This window comes from Monodelphis domestica, chromosome 8 (genome assembly GCF_027887165.1).
Source record: "Monodelphis domestica isolate mMonDom1 chromosome 8, mMonDom1.pri, whole genome shotgun sequence".
In the NCBI taxonomy this organism is placed as follows: Eukaryota; Metazoa; Chordata; class Mammalia; order Didelphimorphia; family Didelphidae; genus Monodelphis; species Monodelphis domestica.
The window spans coordinates 93,357,924-93,375,236 of record NC_077234.1 but is presented as its reverse complement, the minus strand read 5'-3'; the positions used below and the strand labels follow the sequence as shown (position 1 = coordinate 93,375,236).

The following is a 17,313-nucleotide window of genomic DNA, read 5'->3' as shown; positions in this document are numbered from 1 at the left end:
CTCTACCTCCCTTGGCATACAAATCTTTCCATATTTCTCTGAATTCCTCCTATTTACCACCACTTATAGTTCAGTAATAGCCCATTGCATATATATGCTACAGTTTCTTTGGTCATTCCACAAAATGATGCATATCTACTTTGTGTCCAATGGTGAGGTTTTTCCCTCCTTAAAAAGTGCTATTATGAATATTTTAGAATGCCATTTCCTTCTCCAGCTCATTTTGCAGATGAGGAAACTGAGGCAGACAAGGACTTTCCCAGGGTCACCTAGCTAAGGAGTGTCTGAGGCCAGATTTGAGTTCCTGACTTCAGGTCTGGCACTCTATCCACTGTGCCATCTAGCTTCCCCCTCTTCCCAGATTATAGCTAGCTCTCCCAAAAGAAGGAAAATGAAGAGAAAAAAAAAGTCTCTTGAATATATGAAAGGTTTCATTGAAGAGACAGAAAATACATAGGACTTGTAACCAAACATTTTAAATAGTCAAGACAGCTTTGATCCTTTAGTAATCCTATGCCCAAGGGACCTATACAGTCCACATGACTCACAATAAGCCTTGATATATTTTCTCTTGAAGACAGTATGGATATGCAGGATTGAATTCAGGGAAACCAGCCTATCCTGGCTCTGAACCCTGGGTCCTGGGGAATGGAGTTGGACACTTAAGGGAGATCTCTCTCTCTCTCTCTCTCTCTCTCTCTCTCTCTCTCTCTCTCTCTCTCTCTCTCTCTCTCTCTCTCTCTCTCTCTCTCTCTCTTTCTCTCTCATTTCCCATGTATCTGTGTTCCATTGGCAAATGCTCTTATTTATTTGTATTTATTAGTAAAGGTCCAGCCAAAGAGCCAGGCATAAATTATAGTGGGATGATACAAGGTGAGAAGCCAATGGAGTCATGCTGGTGAAATCCAGAGAGTCAGAAGCATAACTGAGAGGGAAATGAAGCATGACCAGGCTAAACCTGTTCCCAGAATAGACAGTCTTCAGAATATCCCACAAAAGGAGGAAAGGGGTGAAAAGGGGCAAAGATGTTTCAAGTAAGAAGGCAGTTGAGTCATAATAAGCAGAAAGTCAGAAGCAGAGTAGACAGGTTTACTCCCTGGCTAGAAGAGGTACTTTGTATGTTTTGGAGGGCTATCGAAATGTGAAATACTGTTGTTATAATCTGTATTAAATTATTTTTCATATATTGTCTCCTTTAGTAATATGGGGTATAAAAACACCTTTAGAGCTTTTTTGTTGTGGGTTTTGTTGTTTGACTAAGAACAGAGAATACAAATTCAACAAAACTTGCTCTCAAGAGGTTTATATTCTAAGCAGAGAAACAAGAAAGTACATATGTAAGCATGCAGCTAAGTGGCATTGTGGATAGAATGCCTTCTCTTGAGTCAGGAAGACTCATCTTTCCCAGTTCAAATCCAGCCTCAGATACTTCTTCCCTATGTGACTCTGGGCAAGTCACTTAACCCTGTTTGTCTCAGTTTCCTCATCTGTAAAATGAGTTGGAGAAGGAAATGTATCTTTGCCAAGAAAACCCTAAATGGGGTTCCAAGGTGTTGGGCATGACTGAAGAATAGCAAAGGATACATTGGCAGTCAGGTGGCACAATGACTAGAGAGCTGGATTTGGAATCAAGAAGACTCTCAGTTCAAATCTTGCCTCAGACACTTACTAGTTACATGACCATAAGTAGATCACACACCTAGAAAGTGTCTGAGACCAGAATTGAACCCAGGACCTCCTATCTTTAGGTATGGCTCTCCATCCACTAAACAACCTCTCTGCCCTTGTGATCATGGGTTCTTGGAGGCAGTGCCAATGGATCACAAGATCTGGCAGGGCCAGTCAGTCAATAAACAATTATTAAATATCTACTGTATGGATCAAAAAGACTCCCATTCAAGGCTTGGCAACAGACTGTGGCTGTTTGGCTTTGAGGATCAGTCAAACTAAGTACAGAGAAATTCAACATTGGAGGGTTGACCAACAGACAATGTTTTCTGGTGTGGTGCGGCTTGGTTTTAGGAACTCATGAAAATTGTCTCCAAAGGCATGGGGAAAATTGTGAACTTGTGGAGGGAAAGCAAGTGGATGAAAGAGAGGCAGCGTAGTGTCAGAGGATCTTGGGTTAACCCCAGTTTAGGTACTTATGAACCCTGATCTTAGACCTCAGTTTCCATCCATAAACAGAGAAATAAATGGACTCAGAGATTCCCATCTAATCATAAGAAACTACATGAAGCACTTTAAGATTTGCAAAGTGCTTCAAAAATGTCAACATATTTGGGTCCGATTTTCTGATTAACACTGAAGCATACAACTCTCAGGTCCCTTGGAAGAAAAGTTATTATGAAGTAGATTTCTGGCAGTTGTAATAAAAAGTTCTGTAAGACAAATATCTGAACTAAATAATACTGCTTTATGGTGGGCCAGACAAATGGGGAAAAGAAGAAACAACCCGAACACAACTCATCACACTGTACACAGATGACCCAAAGCAGTAGGCATACACTGTCATGTTGCCAAGGCAACCACAGCTGCTTCTGGGATACTTAAGGAGGAAAAATATGCTGAAATACACAGACAAGGTTGCTGTCAACATGTCCCCAGGAAAATTGCAAGGAAATCAGAAAACACCAAATATTTCTACCTGGTGGTGTTTGTAAAGCCCACAAAGATTTTTCAATGAAAGAGTATGATATGGTGATTCTTGCTACTATATTCTAGCCTGTCACCATAACAAGTGACCCTTCATATGACATCATGAGCTCCTACTCAGATTGTCCATTTCCCCTCCATGATCCAGATCAGTAATGAACAAAGCTTACTACTTGTAGCTTTGCCCCCTCGGTGTTAAAATACATCGATGTTTTCATGGCATTCACTGGTGTGGTTATCACCATTTCTATTCATCTGGGTGAAAGATGCCCATTATGCTCTTCTTGTTATAGGGACTTAAATTGGAGAGGAAAAAAGATCGAAATCATTCTATTTCTTTTCTCTTCCCCTCAATTCCTTCATTTATTATTTTCATCTTCATTCCCTTTTATTCTGCCAGAAGAGGAGGCAAGGAAAGGTTTTTTAAAAGATAAAATTACAGCAAAATAGGAGATTAGGACAACATTCTAGAATTGTTTTTGCCCAGACTATAGAACATTAGAGCTAAAAGAAACTCTAAAGTTCATCTAGTCTAGCCACATCATTTTATGGGAAACTAAGATTCAGAATGGGGAAATCATTTGCTTAAGGACACAAGAATGTGGACTAAAAGTTATCCCCCCAATCCCAGACTAATGCTTCCTTTGTTATAGTGGAGTGTAGCAGAAAAAGCACTGGGCTTACAGTTGGACCAACTCTAAGTTCAAATCCTGCCTCTGAAATAGGCTAGTAATACGACTCATTTAAATGCCCTCTACTTCAGTTTTTCTAGCTGTAAAATGTAGATGATATTATGTGCAATAACTTTCTCCTACGGTAGTCTTAAGTATCTAATAATAATAGTTTTTATATAATCTTTTAAAGTTTGCATTGAGTTTAATATATATTGCTCACTTGATTCTCATAACAACCTTGTGAGGTAGGTACTATTATTATCTCCATGTTACAGAAAGAGAAAACTGAATTTCAAAGAAATTAAGTGATATGCCCAAAATCACAGTGACAATAAAAGTCAGAGATAGAATTCAAATTGAACTCCAGCTCTCTATCCACTATGATCTCTAGTGTCTAACTGAAATAAATATATTAACTCTGAAAACAAAATATATCAATTCTATCAAAGAAATGAATATATAATAACACAAACATATTAAATGCATTAGAGTTTATTTGCAGGGCTTGCTGTGTTATATGATGTCAGCTGCTATTAGTACTACAATTATGCCATTCTACCCTTTCTCAAGTAGAATGAAATTAAAGTCTTCCAAATAGGGACTTTGTTCTACCCTTATTTTAAGCCCCAATTGTGAAAGACTAGCTTTTTTTAAAACCCTTACCTTCACTCTTAGAATCAATATTGGGTATTGGTACTAAGACAGAAGAATGGTAAGGGCTAGGCAATGTGGGGGTTAAGTGACTTGCCCAGGGTCAAACAGCTGGGAAGTGTCTGAGGCCAGATTTGAACCTAGGACCTCTCATATCTAGGCCTGGCTCTCAATCCACTGAGCTACCAAGCTACCCAGCTGCCCCCCTATGAAAGACTAACTTTTAAAAATAATGTATCATGATAAAATGCCAGTATTTTTAGTCAATAAACAACCATTTATAAATTCTTATTGTGTATCAGGCACAGTTCTGAGCTCTGGGGTATGAAGAAAGGCCAAAATTTGGGCTCTACTCTTGGGAAGCTCAGATTCTAATGGAAGAGATGAAAATACAAATGTTTGCCATGTAAATGTAAATGGAAAACAATGTCAGAAGGGATTCGAGCTGAATTGTAAAGGAAGCCAGGGAAACCTAGAAGCAGGGGCAGGGAAGGAAGAGTGCATTCCAGACATGAAGGATAGCCAGTGAAAAGACAGAGTCAAGAGATAGGCTGTTATGTTCAAGGAGCAGCAAGAAGGCCAGGGTCCTGGATCATAGAGTATTCTGTCTTCTCCAGAAGATTGCTCCATCTATCATCTCCCCTCTCTGATTTTCATTCTCTCCTAGTCTGCTAACTCCTTCTCTCATGTCTAAAATATGCCCATCTCTCTCTTCTAAAAAATCCTCCCTTAATCCTTCCATCTGTGCGAGTGGCTCTCTCCTCCATTCTATGACTAACCACCTTAAGAAAGCCATCTACCTTTCCTCCTCCTATCCTCTTATTTAATTCCAAATCCTCTGCAATCTGCCTTAATTTTTTCAAGTATGAGATAAGGTCTTCAGTGAGGAGAGTGGGATGAAGGGTATCAGGGGAAGCTTGTGGAAAGATGAAAAGTTTTAAGAGCCACTGGTGAGTGCATGAGCAAAACCATTACCGAGGTGTAAAAAGACTGAGTCTGAAGCTGAAGGAGTTTTGTGGGCGCTGCTGCTTAAGCATGACTTCTCATTTGGTAGAGAGAATGTGGATCTAACCCTTTGTGATTACACGAAGGATAGAATGGATACAAGAATTTTAGAGGGAGATTTTTTTCATTCTTGCTTCTGTAAAGGGCATTTGTGGTTCCATGTCCTTTTTGGGACCAACTCCAAGGAAGAATGGAAAAAAAGACTTTGGAAGCAGCAAACATTTAAGGAAAGCTGCTGTCCAATATGCCTCTCATTTCCATTTGGGAACTTTCTCTTTCATAAGATCAGAGCTTCTCTCTCAGTTGAATGAGGCTCTCATCTCACTCAGAACTAACGAATTCATTCATCCTTATGTATTTTCTGATATATTCTAGTTTATATTTCCTATATGCTTGACTAAATGGATATATTTACCATTTAATATATATTATGGCCTTTTGTTTAACTAGCATTTGGTAGGAAGGCCCCAATCCAGTAGATGTAATTTGGGGTTATTCCCTCCTGCTTAAGAGATAGCAGCCAGAGAAGTAACTTAAACTTAATAATTGTGTCCATGGGCCAGCAATATCTAGGGAAGAGGAGCAGAGAGGTGTAATTCTAGTCTAGTAACCCTTTCTTTCAGGAATCAAAGTAACTGGCTTTGTGGCCCCTTCTCTTGCTTCCCTCCAAGGCAGGAATCACAATCTCCCTTGCAGTGGTAGGCAAGATTTCAAAGAATCTTCTTCAGTCACCTGTCTACATAGTTAGACAGTCTAGACAGTCCTTTATGTGGAAATCCACATCTTCCTTGGGCAGTACACATTTTACTTGTAACATAAATTTTTAGTAAACTCAAAGAATATAATTTCTTCCATGTAGTGGATAACAGGAATAACTCAAGGTATTTGGTAAGACATAATTAGGAGTACAAGGAAGGACAAGAGGATATTGTAATATTGAACCGATTTGCCAAGGACTTAAGATAGGGAAAGGAAGAGAGTCCTTCCAGTCTTGGGATTAGAGCCTAGAAAGAGCTAAGGGGAAGAAGGATTAGATGTCATGATGAGAACAAACTCAAGCAATCAGAAGCTTACATGTCTACTGTAATGAGAGAGAGGAGAATGGGTGAATTGAGAGGTATAAACCAAAATGGCGAGTGGTCAGGACATGATACTTAGACTACTGGCTTTATATTGTATGAACTTTAGAAGCTTGACCCCAAGCAGTTCACAAAAATGTTTCCTTTCCTAGCTGATTCTCTTCCTACAAGTGTATATGCTAGTAGAAAAGTGAATCAACATGCTCGTTTTGCCTGCTTCCTCCTGGGCAATTCCCCAGGCAGATAAATGTCATGGTATATCGAAGGACCATTCTATTACAACCTTGTTTCTCAGTGCAAACTCAGTGGGTTTTCCCCCCTGTATTTTCAATGTAGACAAATGAAGCCTAATGTTACTTGGTTGTTCTAGGAGTGAGAGTCAGGCTAACGGTAGTAACAGACCTTTATGTGTAGCTTTAGAGCTAAAAAGAAAAAGCTTTGCTCAAATTATCAGATTTGAGACACAGCAATCCTGTGAAGCAGGAGTTATTTCCCCCATTTTACAGGTGAAGAAATTAAGGTTTATCAAATGACCTACCCAAAGATATGAAGAAGAAAGGAGAAGAGAGGAGAGGAGTCATTTCAATTGATGAATTATGATCTCTAAGCAATTATTCCAACTTTTACACAAGTGGAAAAATAAAAAGGCGTGTTCTCACAATACTCTAGCCTCGTCAAGCCAAACTTGGACTATTTGGTTCAGTTCCAAGCCATATTTTAAGACTATTTAGAAGATAAAGAATGTTGAAAAGAGGGTGACTGGGATAATGAGGGGACTCAAAAAGCATGCAGTGTAAGATCAAGTTGAAGGATGTAGAGGTGCTGAGCCTGGAGAAAGAAAGATTTAGGGTGGACCTGATAACTATCTTCAAATACTTGAAAGACTGTCATGCAGAAGAGGGATTAGATTTATTCTGTGGGCTCCTAAATTCTCAGGTGGTAGCATGGAAAAGCTGCCAGCAGCTAAATTCAGGGAACCTAGGACTGTTTTATTATACCCTGAGGCAACTTAAAATTTCAGTTTATTAGAGTCTCTCATCCCCTCAATGTTCCAAGTTATCAAAGTCGTATTGTATTTTCCATTTTTATTCAAGTCAAATTTTTCCTTGGAAGTAGTTCCATTTATTTCTGGTCCTTAGACTAGGGATAGCAGAAGTCTCAGTATCAGTTCAGTATCCCTCCCCGATACTAACTATTTGGGGGTACATATCAGGATTCCCTCCAGTTACTTATAGTCTAATAGAAAAGATAGAACATGAAAAAATAAAATTAGCACATATCCAAATGAATTCTCTGAGCATAAGATGTCTCTTAGGAGGAAGGGTGCTAACTCATATGTGAGTTCATTTTGCCTAAGCTGAATTGGAGGCTACGTTAAGAAACCTTGAATTCAGGTTCCAAATTTTTCCTTAAATTCTAAACACAGCTGTGAATAGTTCAATGAGCCGGAATAATTACCATGGAAACCCTAACAGATGGGGGTGGAGGGAGAATAGGAAAGATGAAAAGAGTCAAGGATTTCTGAAAAATTCCTGATGCATCTTAAGACTTTGTATAAAGATGGGAACAGAAAGTCTCATTCACAGCACAATCAAGAAACCAAAAGAAGAAGGAGGAAGAATGGAGTAAACTGCAACCATTCTAAAAATTAATGTCACGTTGACATCTGGACTAGAAGTTGTATACCGTACTTCTTAGTGGTTATGGTTCAACACAGTGTTGGGAGCTTGAAATCTAAAGCTGTAATGTTCCACATAGTAGCTCCAATATCTATTCTACGACTTTAGACAATCATCTCCCCTAGCTGGCATTGGATCTCCTACCTGTGAAAAGATCCTTAGCACAGCTGCCCTCATTTCCTTTGAGAGATGCCAAGAAAACTGTCAAGATGATATTTACCAACTCCTTTTAGCTTTTCAGAAGCTAGACAAGATGTAAATACAAAGTACTGGTGCTGTCTTTACAAGGAAAAGGAAGGAAAAGAGAGAATGGAGCTACTTATATGGCAATGCCCTGGGAACAACTTGACCTTCTTAGTTCTTTCATCACCCACTGGAACCAGTTCACCTGTCTCTGTTTCTCTGTTAAAGATATTTTTCCCACTCATGGCTGTCTGCCCAATTTTCTTTGTTTGCTGTACAAAATCTTTCCTGTTAAGCTCTCATCAGCAAAGTCCTACCCTTCCCGAAGGCATTCAAGGGCACAGGTGATATAAGGAAGTTTAAAAGGTGCCTCTTGTGGATGGGTAATGTTAGTTCTATTCAGTGTTTTCTCCACTGGAGCCAAAAGGCAATGGATTTTTCATGTGCCTCTGAGGACCATGCGGGCTTCTAGGGAAGGAGGATAACTTTTTCCTTCTCTAAATTACGACTCATCAAGGTACTCTCTCCTTTCTCACCTACATTGGTCTCTTTGCATGGTAGAGGTCACAGTTTCTCAGGCTGATTCTGAGAAATCTCTCTCTAAAAAAAATCCCAAGAGACTCCAACACATGATGGCTCTTTCCACAACAACCTAATAGACAATAAAATAATTTCTTAAACTGCTCTGGTACCAATATTAACATAGAAATATACGTACCATAGGGATTTTAATAAATCTTAAAATCCATCCTGCTGTCTTTAGGAAAGACTGCACTTAAACTACTGTCCAATACTATTAGATAACCTTGTCCTTGCTCTTTTCACTGAGATCTGCTATCTTCAAGGGCACCTTCCCATATTCCCCAATGATGTTAGGATTTTGCTGACAGTCTCCCTTGTCACTCCCAAATCCTACCATCCCATTTGGTGGGTTTTTAAATATTTTTCCCAATTACATGTAAACACAATTTTTAACATTTGATGTTCTTTTTTTAGTTTTGAGTCTTGAATTCTCTCCCTCCCTCCCTTCCTCTTCACCCCACCATCGAGATAGTAAGCAATTTGATAAAGATTTTACATATGCAATCATTTAAAACATTTTCCATATTAATCCTTTTGTGGAAGAAAACAAACAAAAATAATTAAGAAAGTGAAAAAGGTTTGCTTTGGTTTGGAGTAAGACTCTATCAGTTCTTTCTCTGCACGCAAATGGAATTTTTTTATCATAAGTCCTTTGGAGGGGGCAGCTGGGTAGCTCAGTGGATTGAGAGCCAGGCCTAGAGATGGGAAGTCTTAGGTTCAAATCTGGCCTCAGATACTTCCCAGCTGTGTGACCCTGGGCAAGTCACTTGACCCCCTTTGCCTAGCCCTTACCACTCTTCTGCCTTAGAGCCAATACATGGTATTGACTCTAAGGAGGAAGGTAAGGGTTTAAAAAAAATAAGTCCTTTGGGATTATTTTGGATCACTATAGTTTGAAGAATTCTTAAATTATTCATAATCGATCATCGTACAATATTGCTGTCACTGGGTACAATGTTCTCTTGGTTCTGTTTACTTCACTCTGCATCAGTTTATGTAAGTCTTTCCAGGTTTTTCTGAGCTCCACCTACTTAATATTTCTTGTAGCATAATAGTATTCCATTACAATTAAAAGCTATACTCAACCATTCCCCCTAATTGATGGGTATCCCCTCTTGAATTCTTTGCCAACACAAAAAGAGCTGCTATAACTATTTTTGCACATATAGGTCTTTTTACTTTTGCTTTGTTTTTTAATCTCTTTGGGATACAAATCTAGTAGTGGTATTTTGGGATCAAAGGTACATACTGTTTTATAGCTTTTTGTACATAGATAGATCCAAATTATTCTCTAGAATGGTTGAATCAGTTCACAACACTCCCAACATTGCATTAGTGTCTCAATTTTCCTACATCTTTTCTAAGTTTTGTCATTTTCCTTTTTTTGGCATACTAGTGATTCTGGTAGCTATAGGGTAGCACTTTAGAGTTGTTTTAATTTGCATTTATCTAATTAATAGTGATTTGGAGTATTTTTTCACATGACTGTAGATAGCTTAAATTACTTTGAGAACTATTTGTTTATATCCTTTGACCTTTTATCAATTGGGGAATGACTTGTAGTTCTATACATTGGACTCGTTTCTCTATGTATTTGAGAAATAAGGCTTTATTAGGGAAATTTATAAAAATAATCCATCATTATGATAACTGGATATTACTCTTTATCTTTTATCACACTGCTTATCCTTTTCTCTGTCCTTTCATTCTGCCATCCTCAAAAATATTTAGTTTCTGACCACTCTGTTCCCCCATTCACCCTCTTCTCTACCAGTGGTCTTCCTCCTCCTGAGACCTCAACCCAGGACTATAACCTAGATCCACATATGGGCAAGAACAGAGTTTTGCATCCAGAGTCAGCAAAAGTATCCTTGTAATCTCCTTCTGAGCAATTGTTCCTCCATTCCCTTACCATCTAGAATGACCCTGAAAGCCATTGCTACCGATTCAGCTGCCCCCCAATGCCTGCCTTGGCATGCTTGTCTGCACTCTACTTTTACCCCAGTACCCCTGTATGATAGATATTTCATGCTATCTTTCTAAGTTATTTTGGGTTAAAAAATATTTCACCCTGTCCTTTTGGAGTTTCTGCCACTCCAGAATTTTTTGAGTGGTATATCAATGTTGTTTGGAGGATAATTTGATAGTGATTAGGTGGGTCTGTGTGCCTTCTCCACCATCTTGGTTCCACCCTTATTTTAATACTTATTTTAATACTTATTTGGAACTCATTTTTATTGAGACCCTCATTACCTCTCTGATGACCAATGTAATAATAGTATCCCAATAGTTTTCTTCTCTTAAGGCTCTCTTCTGTTTGGTTCAGACTCCACATACCTGAAAAATCAATTTACACAGATCCAATTATATCACTCTCTATTCATAAAGCATTTCTGGTCTTCCATGGCCTCTAAGGATTAAATTCAAAACTTCTCTTTTTAGTACAATCTGGCTGCTATTTATTGCATGTTACCCACCTTAAAGACAGGTAGCTGATATAATGGATAGAGAGCCACGACTGAAGTTAGGATGATCTGAGTTCAAATCTACCTTCAGATACTTGGTAGCTGTGAGACCCTGGACAAGTCACCCAGCTTCTGGAAGAGAGGGCCAGAGGTGCTTGCTATCTCTATATCTGAAAATGTCGTTTCTCTTCATAGACAGTAACCTCCTTGAGGGCAGAAATAATTTCTTTTTTTTATCTTTATGTCCCCAGAATCTAGCACGGAGCCTGGCATATGGTTGGTTGACTATCTTTATAATATCTTGTGAGTTCATCAATCTCCTTAAATTTATGCCCACCTACTTTATCACTTATATAGGTGATCCAACTTTCGATGGCAATCTTCATCTGAAACTGTTCTATTTCAAAATTGTGAGTCTGAAAATTCAATTTTCTGATCATAGCCTCCATTTCCTTCAACTTGCCTTATCCCCACTTTCCTCCCAACCCTGTTCTTTGATCTCTTTGGGTCCTACAGTCTCTCTATACTCTGATTTAGCTTTCTTTTCCTCTATTCATAGTCTAAGAGCAGCCAGGTGGCACAATGGAGAGAGCATTAGATCTGGAGTCAGGAAGACCCCTCTTTGTGAGTTCAAATCCAGCCTCAGATATTTAGTAGTTGTGTGACTCTAGTCAAGTAACTTAGCCCTGTTTTCCTCTGTTTCCTCATCTGTAAAATAAATTAGAGAAGGAAATAGCCAACCATTCCAGTGTCTTTGCCAAGAAAACCCCAGATGGGTTTACAAAGAATGGAACACGACTGAAAAAATGCCTGAACAAGAATAACATTCATAGTCATTCCTGCTCTAGGCAGCCATTCGACAAGGTCCTGGCTTCCATGTTTGCATTCCTTGATTTGTTATACTTCTACTCTTCTTGCCCAACAAATACCTACACCTCAGTCGCCCCCACCACTGGCCTTCTCCTCACCCATCCTGAGACTACTAAACAGGTCCCTTATTAATTCATGCTATATGCTAACTTTTTGTTTAATACTATTTACTCCCATCTTTATACTCTAGTCACACTTTCCAGAGAAGTTATTCAACCGGCTCTTTCCTCTGGTCTCCCAACTTCATACACACACACACACACACACACACACACACACACACACACACACACACACACACACACATCCTGTTCCATGTTCTCATCAAATGAACATGTCTCTTACTGGATGGAAGTTACCTGTTATGAACTCCTTCTTTGTTCCTCTTCTACAACTAAACTCTACAACTCTCTATTCTCCTAGGTCCTCTCCTCCCCAGGCTCTTTCCTGCCAGGGCCCCCTTATCAAGCACAGCTTCTCTAAGGGGGATGGGAGTACACCAGTCAGTGCAGAAATCATGCTATTTGTGCCTCTGCCGGTGCAAAGCAGCCATTATGAGTGCCCAAAATGCAGGCTGATTTCCCCTCAGAGAAGAGAAAAGGGTGGGAGAAATGCTGCTCTGTTCTCTATTGGAAAGAAGGAAATACTCCTGGAACCGACAGAAAAAAAGGGCCTCAAGGGGAAAACAAATGTGGAAAGTGAAGCTAAAGGGACCCAAGACAATCCTAACTAGTTCCAGGAGTTTGGAAGAATATGACCTAGGGAAGGAAGGAGAGAAAAGGGGTCATGGGACTTTTGGAGGGATGGGGGGGGGGGAAATGAGGAATTGCTTTATCTCAAAGATCTAAAATGAGAAGGAATCTCAGAGGTCAAACCTAGTCCCATAGAAGAAAAAAATGACTTGTCCAAGGTCACACGAGTAATAAATGGCCAAGACAAAATTTAAACTGAGGGCCTCTGACTCCACAGCCAGGGTTCTTTCTACAGTACTATGCTATCACTAGTATCTTAGAATACCCTTTGAGCTGGTCTCTCTAAGAAGGTGAAAAAGCTCTTATTCTACAGAATGAATACACTAGTGTAACAATAGGGGGAAAACATGAAGAATTCCCTCTGATCCTTTGACACAATTCCGCCACCATTCAATGAATAAATCCTAGGAGGCTGCCTGAGGTTTAGTAACTTGCCTAAGATCAGACAACTTGTAAGTGACAGATGTGGGATTGGAACCTGAATCTCCCTGACCCCTAGGAGAAAGAGGATGAGAGTGATAGCTGCCTTAGCTCTTGAAGTTGGCTCATTCTCCCAGTTGCCAGTATCCCCTGGAGCATTTACTGAAACCCAGACCTTCAGTTCTCTGTTGCCTTTGTTGCTACATTGTCTCATCTTCACAGCCACTTTGTGAGATAAATATTACAGATGTTATTATCCCCATTTTACGCAAAGCCAAGAAAATTGAGGCTAAGAGATGTTATGTGACTTCCTCAGCTTATGAGAGTCTGAACCCCAGCTCTTCCCCAAACCAAGCTTAGCAGCTTTATCCACCGTACTACCACTGGTGCGTATCCTCAGGTACCAAGAGCTAAGAGGAGAGAACCAACTGGTCACGGAAGGCGAGTGGCATTCTCTGCTGAGAGAAACCCATTCTACCTTGGTCTGAGCAATCAGGAGGGAAGCTTATCTTCCCAGAGCACATAGTCAGATATGCTCATAATGCTGATTTCTGGTGATTCAAAGAAGAAATGATCCTTCCAGGAGGCATTTAAAAAGCATCAATAGGGATTACAAGACCTGATTTGACCACGTCATAGCCCAATCTCCAGTGGCTCTCTATTTTGTCCATGTGATAAAATATAGATTCCCCTATTTAACTATTTAAAGCTTGGCTCCATCTAACTTGCAGCCTTGTTACGTTAATACTCTATGATCCAGACAAATTCGACGTCTAGGTACTCCTCACATGGCTCACTCCATCTACCATGTTTTTGGAGTAGCCACCTTGATAGTACAGTGGATAGGTTGCTGAACCTAGAGTTCAAATTCTGCCTCAGGCTCGCTAATTAGTAGTATGGGACCCTGACCAAATTTTAATTTGTTTGTCTTAGTTTCCCCAGCTGTGAAATGGAGACACCTCCCAGGAGCATAGAGATTGAATAAGATACATGTTATATTATTGAATGAGACATATAACTGGATGATATAAAGGGGGCTCTGCAAACCTTGCAGCCCTTATAAATGCTAGCTGTTATTACTATGCCAGGAATGCCCACTCTCCTCACCTCTGCCTCATAGCATGTCTAACTAACTTTCTTTAATATCCACTTCAAGCATCACACAATGAATTCCCTGATTTGCCCCCCAACAAATAACCCCCTGAGACTTATACCTGTACTGTTGTCTCCCCAGATAGACTGTTCGATTGTTTTTCAGTCCTGTCTGACTCCATGTGATGCTTTTGGGGAGTTTCTTGGCCAAGATACTGCAATGGTTTGCCATTTCCTTCTCCAGCTCAATTTACAGCATGATCCTTAAAGGCAGAGATGGTTTCTTTCCTCTTTTGTCTTTGTATTTCTAGAGTCTAGTCCAATGCTTGGCACATAACGGGACTTAAGAAATGCTTCTTGATGAAGTGACTGAGGGCACCAATGATGTTTTCATCACTGCTGCTTAGTCAAGGTAGAGATGTTTTTTTTAATTTTAACCCTTATCTTAAAATCAATTCAGTGTGTTGGTTCCAAGGCAAATGAGTGGTAAGGGCTAGGTAATGGGGATTAAGTGACTTTTGCCCAGGGTCACACAACTAGGAAGTGTCTGAAATTTGATTGAAGGTGGAGGTTTAAAAGGGAAGGCTGGATAGAGGAAATGGAAGAGCAGTCCAGAGGATGATAATAAAGAAAGGCAGGGAGGGACTTAAAATGCACTAATGATGGATTCTTTGCAGGGCATGAAACACTTCTTAATGATAGATGATAAAATACTTAATATTTGCCCGGAGACTTGAAAATCTGATTGAGATGATTTTAAGCTAAAAATGAAGAGAGCAAACTACCCTACATATATCTTCTATGACAAATAACATAGAGAACAGCAGTTGTCACAAAGGACAAAAAAAATCAGTAAAAAGGTCTTGGGAATTAACAGGGAGACAATGTTCAGAAATGGAAGGGTAATACACCCATGTCCTTTTTACCCAAATAAACAGAGTTGGGGGGATAGAACACATTCAGTACAAAGAGTTAAAATAGTCTCAAATTTCATAGTCTTGTTTCAAACTATTCATGACTCCATTGGGAGTTTTCTTGGCAAAGATACTCCAGTGGTTGCCATTTCCTTCTTCAGCTCACTTTACAGAGAGGAGGGAAACTGAGGCAAACGGGGTGATATAATTTGCCCAGAGTCACACAGGAAGTGGTGTTTGATGCTAGATTTTAACTCAGGAAGATAAATCTCCTAGATTCCAGTCCAGCTGTCTATTATAGTATGCAATTAATGAGTAGGAAATTATGACTACAACAGCTAGCATAGTGGGTTAGAGTGTTAAGCTAAGAGTCAGGGGACCTGGGTTCAAATCTGTCTTCAGATACTTCCTAGTTGTATGACTCTGGGCAAGTTACTTAATCCTAATTGCCTAGCCCTTCCCTCTCTTTTGCATTAGAATTGATACTTAATGTTATTCAAAAAGAGAATATAAAAGTTAAAAAAAAATGAAAGAAAAATTATAAGAGCAATTCATTTCTTATTCAAAAAGAAAAGACTAGATTCAACAACAAACATTTTTTACATGCCATTCCTGTACACGGCTGTGTCTAGGAGCTGAGATACAGAAACAAAAATAAATAGTCCTTGTCTTCAAGAAGCTCACATTCTAGATGAGTAAATATCAGTTAATTTGAAGAGGGAAAGAGCATTCACCATAGGGAAGATAAACAAAGGCATCTGAGCTGGGCTTAAAAGAAGATAAAAGATTCAAAAAATTGAAGTTTAGGAAGGATTCCAGGAATTTCAGATAGCCTATGCCAAGTCACGAAAACAGGATATGGAAAGCAAAGTTCAGGAAATAGCCAGTGGGGGTGGCTTAACTAGAACAGAGTCTATCTGGAGGAATCATGTGAAATAAAGATAGAAAGGTAAATTGGGAAGCAAATTGCAGCAGACTCTAACTACCAGGATAATTAAGGAGTTTGTGTTTTGTCCTACAAGCAATAAGGAGCCAGGGAAGATTTTTATGGGGGGGGGGGTGACATAATTAGATCTGTAATCTAAAAATCAGGAGCTTCCAGGTTGCACAGTTTGCACAGCACAAAGCCTGAAGTCAGGATGACTCATGTTTCTGAGTTCAAATCTAGCTTCAAACATTTACTAGCTATCAAGTCACTTCATCCAGTTTGCCTCAGTTCCTGATCTATAAAATGAGCTAACTTTTACCAAGAAAAACCCCAAATGAGGTCATGAATCAGACATGACTAAAAAATGACAGACTAACCAACAGCAATAAAATCTATTAAGATTATTTGGGGCTGTTTGGAAGATAGATTAGATAGGAACGACTATCCCAGTGGTTATGATCAGAGATGATAAGCCCCTGAAGTTGGACAGTAAAAAGACAGATATAGACACGGAGAGAAGACAGGCACACTGACAGAAAGATGCACAGAGAGGTTAAGGATTACTCTGAGATTATAATCTAGATGATTAGAATAATAGCTGGCAATGCCTTTAAAGAAACAGAAACATTTGAAAGAATAAGTTTGTGGGGAAGATGATTAATTTCTTTTTAGATAGGTAGAGTTTGAGAGATGTTAATGGGATACACAAGTGGGTTTATCCAGAAGGCTGTTTTTTCTTGTAACATAATAGGCGTTTAAATAAATCCTAATGAAGGGGCAGGCAGATGGCTCAGTGGATAGAGCATAAGGCCTGGAGATGAGAGGTCCTGGGTTCAAATGTAGTCTCAGATATTTCTTAGCTATGTGACCCTGGACAAGACACTTAACCCCAAAATACCTACCCTTACCATTCTTCTACCTTGGAATCAACACTTAATATCCATTCTAAAATACAAGGTCAAGTTGTCGATATATAAATAAATTCTTATTGACTGACTATTGGTCAAAAAGGACTAGATTTCAGGAAATTAAAAAGGGCTGGATAGACAATTTGAGAATAGTCTGAATAAAGATGATAATTGAACCTATTACAAAAGATGGTAGTGCCAGGAGAAGAAAGAAAAGCCACAAGGGCAGTTCCTTCAGGGAACACCCTCATCTAGGGGACAGAAGATGGGATGAAGGTCCAAAAAGAAGACTGAGCTGGAGTAATTAGACAGATGAGAAAAAATGCAAATGAGGAGGGAGCATTGTTACAGAATTCAAGAAAGAATTTTCAAAGAGAGTAAGTTATTGACAGTGTCAGAAGGTGTATAAAATTTAAACAGAAGAAGGCCTGGGAAAAGTCCATCAGATTTAGCTGG

General features: G+C 39.4%; 1 protein-coding gene across 3 annotated transcripts in view; it reads right to left on the bottom strand.

Annotated features, from left to right (window-relative positions):
- SIAH3 (siah E3 ubiquitin protein ligase family member 3) overlaps nucleotides 1–17,313 on the bottom strand; it is a 138,625-nt gene that overhangs the window by 97,739 nt on the left and 23,573 nt on the right. For all 3 annotated transcript variants that reach the window (XM_007501581.3, XM_007501582.3, XM_007501583.3), the window contains exon 2: nucleotides 10,762–10,845. The gene's annotated coding sequence lies outside the window, so the exon portion shown is untranslated. The remainder of the gene's footprint in view (nucleotides 1–10,761; nucleotides 10,846–17,313) is intronic.